Genomic DNA, 10,708 nt, shown 5'->3' on the forward strand with positions numbered 1-10,708 from the left:
GGGGGTGGGGGCTGGTGGGAGGAGGGGGTGGGGGCTGGTGGGAGGAGGGGGTGGGGGCTGGAGGGAGGAGGGGGTGGGGGCTGGAGGGAGGAGGGGGTGGGGGCTGGTAGGAGGAGGGGGTGGGGGCTGGAGGGAGGAGGGGGTGGGGGCTGGAGGGAGGAGGGGGTGGGGGCTGGTGGGAGGAGGGGGTGGGGGCTGGTGGGAGGAGGGGGTGGGGGCTGGAGGGAGGAGGGGGTGGGGGCTGGAGGGAGGAGGGGGTGGGGGCTGGTGGGAGGAGGGGGTGGGGGCTGGTGGGAGGAGGGGGTGGGGGCTGGAGGGAGGAGGGGGTGGGGGCTGGAGGGAGGAGGGGGTGGGGGCTGGAGGGAGGAGGGGGTGGGGGCTGGTGGGAGGAGGGGGTTGGGGATGGAGGGGAGGGAGGAGGGGGGGAATGAGGAAGGAGAGGATGGAGGAGTGGGGGCTGGAGGGAGGAGGGGGTGGGGGCTGGAGAGAGGAGGGGGTGGGGGCTGGAGGGAGGAGGGGGTGGGGCCTGGTGGGAGGAGGGGGTGGGGGATGGAGGGGAGGGAGGAGGGGGGAGGGAGGAAGGAGAGGATGGAGGAGTGGGGGCTGGTGGGAGGAGGGGGTGGGGGCTGGTGGGAGGAGGGGGTGGGGGCTGGAGGGAGGAGGGGGTGGGGGCTGGAGGGAGGAGGGGGTGGGGGCTGGAGGGAGGAGGGGGTGGGGGCTGGTGGGAGGAGGGGGTGGGGCCTGGTGGGAGGAGGGGGTGGGGGATGGAGGGGAGGGAGGAGGGGGGAGGGAGGAAGGAGAGGATGGAGGAGTGGGGGCTGGTGGGAGGAGGGGGTGGGGGCTGGTGGGAGGAGGGGGTGGGGGCTGGAGGGAGGAGGGGGTGGGGGCTGGAGGGAGGAGGGGGTGGGGGCTGGAGGGAGGAGGGGGTGGGGGCTGGTGGGAGGAGGGGGTGGGGGCTGGAGGGAGGAGGGGGTGGGGGCTGGTGGGAGGAGGGGGTGGGGGCTGGTGGGAGGAGGGGGTGGGGGCTGGAGGGAGGAGGGGGTGGGGGCTGGTGGGAGGAGGGGGTGGGGGCTGGAGGGAGGAGGGGGTGGGGGCTGGTGGGAGGAGGGGGTGGGGGCTGGTGGGAGGAGGGGGTGGGGGCTGGAGGGAGGAGGGGGTGGGGGCTGGTGGGAGGAGGGGGTGGGGGGCTGGTGGGAGGAGGGGGTGGGGGCTGGAGGGAGGGGATGGTGAAAGGAGGGGGTGGAGGGGAAGGCGGTGAATGGAGGAGGCAAGGAGGGTGGAGGGAATGAAGAAGGGAGAGGATGGAGAGGGAGGGGATGGAGGGGAGGAAAGGAGATTGGGGAGGGAGGGGAGGGAGGTGCGTGGGGGTCGTGCCTGGGACGTGGTGACATCATTGTCAATCACTATGAGACCTCCTTTCTACCATTGTCAATCTCCCACAGGAAGGTGACGATTGCTATGGCAGGCACACACAGCACGGATGGACCTCACCTCAGAGTGAGCGCGTGTCTCTTCTGTAGAGGCCGTCAGCCGCTCACTGAACTGAATTGTTTTCATTTGTTCAGGAAAGCCTCACCGAGTCTCAATACCCTTCTTCGGGAGCGTCCTTCACTGGGATGTTTGATAAACGACGATTGTCCTCGTGTATGAGGGGATACAGGTCAGTGTGGGCACACAAGTGAAGTCACGTTGCAATCTGGGCCGTAGTCCGACTCTTTAACTCGTTAATGCCGCCTCTAATCACCCGGGAACGTCTCTCCTTAACGCTCGTGACGTCACTCCACGGCAACTTGCCCCCCTCATTAATATTCATGAGCAGGTGACGTCCTCCAAGTGGACACCCCTCACCCCTCATTAATATTCATGAGCAGGTGACGTCCTCCAAATGCCCCCCGCCGATTATTACTCCCGACTATAACTACAATGAGCCAAGAATGTCTGTGTGCAACGCTCGTGACGTCACTCCACGTCGACCAGCCCCCCTCATTAATAATCATGAAGAAGTGACGTCCTCCAAATGGATACCCCCCCCCCCATCATAACAATTAGCGGGTGACGTCACTCCACATGGGGGGGGGGGCGAGGCGCCTCCCCCCCCTCCTCGGCGTCAACCCACAGCCCTCACCACAAAGGCAAAACCCTCGCGTCACGTGGTCTCCGTCACGCTGCTGTTGAGACATCAGAGTAAAAAGGACGTCGTGATGAACGAGGGATTATAACCTTTACGTGTAATATGTCTGTGTCACACGCGCCCTTACACATTGCACGCAAATTGATGCAATGAATATCACGTCGCGGTCTGCTTTTCTCTTGCAAGTTTCACATTTACTGCAATACACCCGTCCTTGGACGGGAAAAATGCGAGTTTTTTATGATCTTCACCCCTGCGAGGGTCAACCTTTGAGGCTATAGACTTTAAGAGGTGGAACTGGAGAAATTCCGAACCAAAATTTCGTCAAAAGAGGTCCATGGGCGCAGATAACCCACACAGCGGCACATGGGGACATCGGTAACTTATCCCAACTATTTTTGCGTTCACATACTAGGGACCATCCATAAATGACGTCACGCACATAGGGGGGGGGGTGGTCAGACATTTGTGACGATGTGTGACGAGGGGGGGGGGGGGGTGAGAAATGTGACGTCACATCAAAATGCGCAACTTTAAATAAATATAGAATTGTTATAACAACACTGATTGTCATAACAACACTCCTACAACATCAGAGTGCAGCGCCACATTAAATACGCACTACAATGACAATAGTTTAAAGCGATTTGAAGCATGTTTTATTTTCAAGTGGGAAATATGGTTTGGGGGAGGGGGGCAGAGCTTTGTGACGTCATATTTGAGGGGGGGAGGTCTGACTTTTGTGACGCCGTGTGACGAGGGGGGGGGTCAAAAATCGTCCAAAATCGCGTGACGTCATTTATGGACGGCCCCCTAGTCGAGTAGTGTAACAAATGATCAATAATGATCGATTAAATAATCAGCCCAGCTCAAACAAAGCCACATACCGTCATGTCTAAATGGGTTTCATCAGTGCACACGCCCAGGATATTAAAAGATGACCTCCATGCAGCAGCAGTGGTTTGATTATAGCTATTAGCAAACCAGGCATGCATTTTTTTTCTCATAATATATCTTTATCTGTAAAACTGCCTATTTGCATGCCTCGCAGGATATCATAAATGCGAAATTGTCATTCTCACGCTTCTACTGAAAGTCATGTATTCATCTTTACCCTCCAGGCTTATTTTCCGTGATTCTCATTTATAAGATCTTCCCGAGTCTCTCATCCACCACATTCAATATAACACTGCTCTAAGAGTGCTTACTCGTACGCAAAAACGTCATCACGACTTCTAATGGACGTTCCCTTTATTAGCTTCCCATTCAGTATCAAATCAAATTTAAGATCCGACTCAGAGTTACAACATGGGCCCTGCTTATCTCATTTCTGCCGACTGCCCTGCCCGAGCCCGATGCTCAAATCCCAGTAAAAGCCGTTTAATTCAACTCCGTTTACAATGATAAACAGGTGATGCGTTGAGGGGTTTTGTTGGTTTTAAAGGTCCTCGTTAATCTCTTCTGTCCGACACGTGGCCACCCCACCGAAGGTTTCTTGCCTTGTGTGACGAGCTGAGTGCATTATGGGAGCCCGTCAGTGGGTTGATGTTTTGGATGGTGTAAGCAGCTGAAAGTTCGACTTGGTCAACGTTGTCAACGCCTTTTGGTACTTTATTATCTTTTGTTAATTTTGATTATTTCTGCACTTGGTCACCACATTCGTGCTCGGTATCCCCGGGACTGATCCAGCTGGGAAGGTACTCCGAATGAGAGTCCCTGCTGGCAGGAAAAGGCCAAAGCGGAAGCCAGTGTCCTTGTGGATGCTGCAAGTCGATCGCCATCTCCAGGGGTGGGGACTGGCACGGAAGCCGGCCTCGCAGATCAAGGCCACGGGGGACGCTCAGGGCTGGAGCCAGAGGACGAGCGACGTGGAGGCGGATGCCCCAAAATCTGATCACCTCGTTCGCGAATTCCTTCTCTGGGGATTACACCCTTCTGTGATGTGTGCAATTAATGTACCGCGGTGATATGCAACTCTACGAATGACGCTGTATCAACTAAACAATTGCACGGTTGACCAGTGGCGGGCCGTGTATTTCACTCCTCGGCCTTCAGTGCTATCCTCCCGCAATGAAACCGCAGTTCGAATAACCTCACCGTGACACTAGGGCCATCGGCTATTGCCATTCGACGTAACCATTCCATATTCACAGTGACAGTAACCTTTATCGAGTGGAATAAAGTGATTTAGCACGAGGCTCAACACCGATGAGAGGCACAATCCACTTGTAGAGGAGTATTGCGAGTCACCATGAGGGTGCGAACAGGAGGAGGAGGTGCGAGCGGGTTGACACTTGACAGTCAAGGATGGCGCAACGTCACCGGTGGTGCTGCAGGGGGGTCCACTTTTGGGAACAAAGGCGGGTCCGAGCTGGGGGGAGGAGCCGCCCAAAGGGTTCTTAAGGGGACCCCCCCCCCCCCCCGTGGTCGTTGTGGGGAGCCAGGGGGTCTCTCCCTCCTCGCCGCGGAGCGGTGTCGGCTGAACCCCCGCTCCGGGCAGACGAGTGGGAGAGCCCCAAGGGGTAGCCCAGGGCAGGACCCAGATAGCATTCAGGGACCGGGATAGAGAGCACCTACCACCCCTGGCACGAGCACAGAGTGCCGAGTGTAACAGTGTTGAACACACGGCAACAGCCCTTACGGTATTCCTCGTCTCCGCGTGGTTCTACTGCACAACCCACTAATTGCAGAGACGTGAATACACGGTGACTGAAACCATCAAGGATGTACCACTATTACGCAGTATGACAGGATGCTGCATCACAAATAGACATCGCATAGCCCAAATCAATTTAATTACCATAAAAACAAGAACGAACTCACAACAACCAGTCACATTTACTCATACGACCACCAAGCAAGCAAAAATGCCGTAAAACACAAACACAATCAGGATTCAACAGGCTTCCCTACAAAACAAATGTAAAGCACTATATGTAAAAATGGAAACGTCACGAAATAAAGTTTAAATAAATCTTAGATGACGGGCCTTTTACCCGTCCAAGGACGGGTGCATTGCAGTAAATCTGAAACTTGCAAACTTGATTATTAATGAGGGGGGCTGGCCGACGTGGAGTGACGTCACCTGCTCATGATTGTTGAGGGTGGGGGGGTGCTGCATGTGGAGTGACGTCACCTGATGATTATTAACAAGGGGAAGGGTCCATGTGGAGTGACGTCACCTGCTCATGACTATTAATGAGGGGGGCTGGCTGACGTGACGTCACCTGTTCATGATTGTTGAGGGTGGGGGGGTGCTGCATGTGGAGTGACGTCACCTGATGATTATTAACAAGGGGAAGGGTCCATGTGGAGTGACGTCACCTGCTCATGACTATTAATGAGGGGGGCTGGCTGACGTGACGTCACCTGTTCATGATTGAGGGTGGGGGGGTGCTGCATGTGGAGTGACGTCACCTGATGATTATTAACAAGGGGAAGGGTCCATGTGGAGTGACGTCACCTGCTCATGACTATTAATGAGGGGGGCTGGCTGACGTGGAGTGACGTCACGCGCGGGGCAGACGTTCTTGGCTCATAGTCGTTAATGCTACGTTACGTGCTAGTTTGTGTTACTAACTGGCCCTCCGATCACGCCACATGGAAAATGTTAACGTAGGCGGCTAGGCCAGCAAGAAGGCTCCGGTGTGTCAAAGAACACGCCCAACATGGCAAACTCGAAATCTGATTGGTTAAAAAATGACAGTCAACATTGTTCCTATTTGCTTCAACAGCAGAGGGGATTCACTCGACATTCTGAAGGCCTCAGAGAGATTTCTCACCCGGACAGGCAGAGACAGCACAGGTGGAAATCAAATGTATTAGCTGCACTGGAAGCAGCGCAACTGAGGGAGGGAGTAGCAATTAAATGACGTGAAAACCGACGGGAACGAACTTTGTAAAATACATATAGCATTAATGAAAATATGTTAAATTACAAATATAATTTTCTGATTGACAATTTCTAGGCCAGCAGAGGCGGCCTTGCTGGCCCTGACGGCCCGCTTCTGCGGCTGCCAATAGCGATGATCCCAGCAGCAGCAGAGAGCCGTTGTCGGTCGTCTTGCTGGAAAGAATCCGGAGCCACTGCTCCATCACTCCCACCACCTGCCCCACGATTGTCAGGACTGTGACAAACGGCGCCCCACTATTTTAGACGCACACTCACAGCCCCCCGTGGTATTTTTATTCTGGTGGCATGAGGCCGTTGTTGGGATTTGTATTTAGGGTGTGGAACCCTTCTTACTAGGCCTTTCAAACACAGGCTCAGAAAACCACAGGGCCTCTGTGATTGCTTTGGGGTTCAATCGCTCCACATATTTAGTAATATTGGAGGTTGTCGTTGAGCCAAAACCGCTGAGAGCCTAAGTCCAGCGGCCTGTGATTAACCCGGATTTCTTCCTAAGGGATGGGCCTCATCCAAGTCAGCAACGACTGGACCAAAATTGCATACTTGAAATTTAATGGGTAAATTCCAGCTCTCACTCCATACAATCCCTGATCCATCTCCCACTTCCCCAATGTCTCATTCTGCATTCTACACCTCCTCCCAGGTGGCCATCGCTCACCTCGTATGCACCGCAATATTCTTTTGAATAACAGTTCATAAAACACAACCGTGAATACTTGCAGAAATAACCACACAGATCGGTGGAGTTATCAAGAGTCCACATCAATCAACGCAGCATCTCCAATGTCTGTAAAGGGCCTCTTGCTCCAACCCCAATCACCAGATGTGGCTGGTTTTGCTACACTCGCGAGCAAAGTAAACATTACACGGAACTGCAGTGCATCTCTCCAGGGAGGGTTTTATTGAATAAAAATACTGTTGCAAAATATGCTTTGCCCATTCTCACATCCAGCTTTTCATCGCCAATTCACAATTCCCAATCGCATGTGTACACAAATGAGTTAAACACAAAAGTAAAAACACAGGGAGTCTTCCTGTCCTAGTGTGCGACTAATAATCTGTATTGACGGGTGAGCCAGTGGTTAGAATTAAATGATAGGGACCGGTTTCAGCATAACCATGGGAAGCATTGGATCGGATTAAACGAAGTCTCATCAACAACGTTGTACATTGTAAAGTGACTGCCGCGATCGATATCAAAGCGTGAGCAGCATTTGCCGACTCAGCAAGTTTGTCGAGAAACCCGATGACTTTTGGGGTTTCCCAAGTGACGCCATTTTGTCAAAGGGACAAATCTCGCGACGTTCTGCGATGACACGAATCATATTTATGAGTGACCCAAGGTGTCTCAACGATCCTGCGTCAGTTCACGACGTGTAATATTCTTTATCGTGACATTTGGAACAGCCGCCCGGGATCAATACAAGGCTCGGGACCCGGTGGAGCTAGTCTCGGTGCAACGCGACCGCGTCATGAAGACGAGAACCGGGCGATTCCCCAAGGCCTTCAACTCCTCAATGCTGCGTCTCTCCATGCCTCCAGAGGTGCTGGATGCACACAGCCTCATCGTTCGTCGAGGCCGGCACGGTCCATCCCAACACTTCTCAGTCTAGAGCCAAGAGATGAGAGAAATTCATTGAGATAAGCAGGGTGGGGGGGTTTGCCTCTGGACATCACGTGTGGAGGAAGAACCAAACACGGCAAACAATGAGAGCAGCTTTCACTTGGCAATGTGAACACGTGTACATGCACAGCCTGTTTGTCAATCCACTGTTGGATGAGAGAGCTGCCCCAAACCTGTAAGGGTTATTGGACCATCCAGAACTCCTCTTATCCACAGCCCTATTATCCGAGACTCCTATTATTTACTGCAGCTGTAGGGGTCCGTGGCCCTGTTCCTTTCTATTTCTGCAAATGTATCCATAAAGCACAGCAATGCTGCTTCCTAATATTCAGTTGTTTCATGGATAAGTTGAAGCAAATTACTTCTATAATTAGCAGGTTAATACTGGCTAATTGACAGTCATTAGTCCTATTATCCGCAATTTACTTCGGGGACAAGAGTTGTGTCAAATCCATTCTGTTACCCATAGGGTTATCTGCATTCTTTTACCCCGCAGATAATGAATTTAAATCGCAGACAAGAGGATCTCATATCACGAGGGATAAGAGTGATGTACTTCACCATGTTGGTCAGTGAGACTTGTTGGTGTATGACCTGCATTGTTCAGAATCAGAATATTTATCTTGGAGCAATCTGATGCGATATGAAGCTTTTTCACAGATGTCCAGTCGAGGCAGGTCAGACAGTTACATTACAAAGATAGGAATGCACAGTACAGGAAAGGTAAGATAGTCAATACCTTTAATGCAGTTACATTAAAAGTAACATGTGTGGAAATCTGCATACAAAAGACATTTATCCTTGCAGTTTGCAAGTTGTGTGTAAAATAATAGAAATAAAAAACAATAAATCGCACGTTGAGAAGGGTATCTCTCTCCTGCCCCTTGGGTTCAATAACAATGTACAATCAGTTATTTTTCAAGTCTTCATTCAGCCCCATAGATGAACGCAGGCGAAATGGTGCATGCGAATTAGAGGCAGCGCATTCACCTGCGTGAATGGATTTAAAGAAGAGCCATCTTAGTTCCTAGCACTGCACAAATCCAGAAAACTGCTTTAATGACGCAGTGTCACATACACTGTAGTCAGCCACTCCCACGCTCGAATCGGGGAAGTTTGCTTTGTGCAAGTTGTGCCAGGGAGCCTTTGAAAAGATGTATCTGGCCACCCCTTAATTTGGGGTTTAGAACGCGAGTGGGCGTAATGAAACCTGGTACGTACCTCTCAGTGGACGTGCGTTTCCAACCGGCTGCTTGTTCATAAGACACCAAATTCAGTTGGTGCTCGGATCGCGATGAATTGCCAAAGGACCCCTCGTTGGCTCACTCTGCAAAGAGAACGGGCGGACATGCTCGTTAGAGGTCGACCGGCAGCGCAGACACCCGCCAGCGTTCACACTTCCCTACAGCGCCCTGCGATAACGCAAGTCCAAATCATTCAACAGATTCATCATTTTAAGTCGCTGCATGACAAGGTATTTTCTTAAAAACCCACACTCAAGGAAAAGGGGGGGAGGGAGATATTTTCTGTCATGACAAATGTTTAAATTCAATCCCAGTTTGACGTTGGGACGGACAGTTTTTGAACAATGCACCGAATATTCTGTAACGCTAAACAAAGGATTTTCTGACATTAACGTTCTTGTTTTGCGTGTCATTCGACAAGTAGTCTGGCAAGAAACACGTTTTTCTCGTGGAATCCGATGAAGTCAGTTCAGACCAAGTGAAAACTCTGGCATTGAAAGGTTACGTGCTGCATTCATCTATTTGAAAACATTAAAGAAAATAAAAAACTGGCTACAAGTTTTTTTTCCCTGGGGAAATGAATGGAAAATGACGATGTTTTTGTTTGGGTTTTGCTTTCTTTTGTTTTGAGTTACCAGTCCTCCATTGCTTGCCGTCCCAGATGAATTTTGACTCCTCCACCCTGATCCGTCCATGTTGCCGTTTGAATCCTTGTGACATTGGCTTTCAGGAGTGGATTCGTTAAACATCGGTTTCGACACAAACAAACCCAGCATCACAGCTACGGCAGGCTACTGCTTGTACGTGGACCCTAGTCGGTTACACTTTTACCAATGTATCATCAAGCAAGTGAGACGCATCGTGTGAGATGGCACCACAACACCTTGCAAGCCAATGGAGGGGCTCGTGGATGCCAGCGGGACACTCCAGCCACGTTCAAAGATGCCATTTAGAATGAAACGGCTCTCATTTGACATTGTATTTGCTTCATATCAGCGTCTGTATTTCTCACCCCATCAACACCGACTGGAGATGCAATTAATTTGACATTTGCTAATGAGCGCAGTAACAAAGTTCAGAGATGCACAGATGCTCGTCTTTCTTTTTTAAATCGTAACATCACCGAGCACTGATCATTCAACACTTGTGCTCATTTTAAAACAGGACTAGAGAACGCCAATTACTAGAGACAAGGACCACGTAATAATAAAATTGAAAAACCTTGGCATGCAAACGGCCTGTGTGAATGAGCGATTGAACTGCCTCCCCCTTCACCGCTTTGGAAGGGCAATGGCAGAGGAGCTGTGAATGGGGGAAAAAACGGAAAGTCGGAGTCGCTTACTGTTTGATGAAAACCGGCAGCTCGGAGCACGGACTGGTGGTGCAGTGCCCTTGCATCTGAGAAAGCCGAGGTCTTTTTTTACATTGCTCAATCTCTCAGACTACAATCTCCCACATGGTGGTGTGAATAAAGCTGGCAAACCAATACAATCGAGGAAGTATTTTTATATTGGCATGCAGAGTTCATTTTCTGTCGCCACGTGACAACACAAACAGGCAGGCTATTCCATGCAAGTTGTTTTTTTGGTCTAAATGTTTAAAAGTGTTGCCTCTTGGTTTGGGTTTGCAGCTTAGTTTACGTGGAGATTGTAATGAGACCATGGCCACGGATGAACCGTGTACTTGTGAGAATGTTCCTTCAACTTTGGAATTCCTACCAAGGTACACCAGTGACAAAATTAACTCAATGTGAAGCAATTTTATCAGTCTGGTATTCTAAATCCAAGTTCAGTTTCGCT

Source organism: Lethenteron reissneri, chromosome 57 (genome assembly GCF_015708825.2).
Source record: "Lethenteron reissneri isolate LAM-NWPU_2019-01 chromosome 57, ASM1570882v1, whole genome shotgun sequence".
Classification (NCBI taxonomy): Eukaryota; Metazoa; Chordata; class Hyperoartia; order Petromyzontiformes; family Petromyzontidae; genus Lethenteron; species Lethenteron reissneri.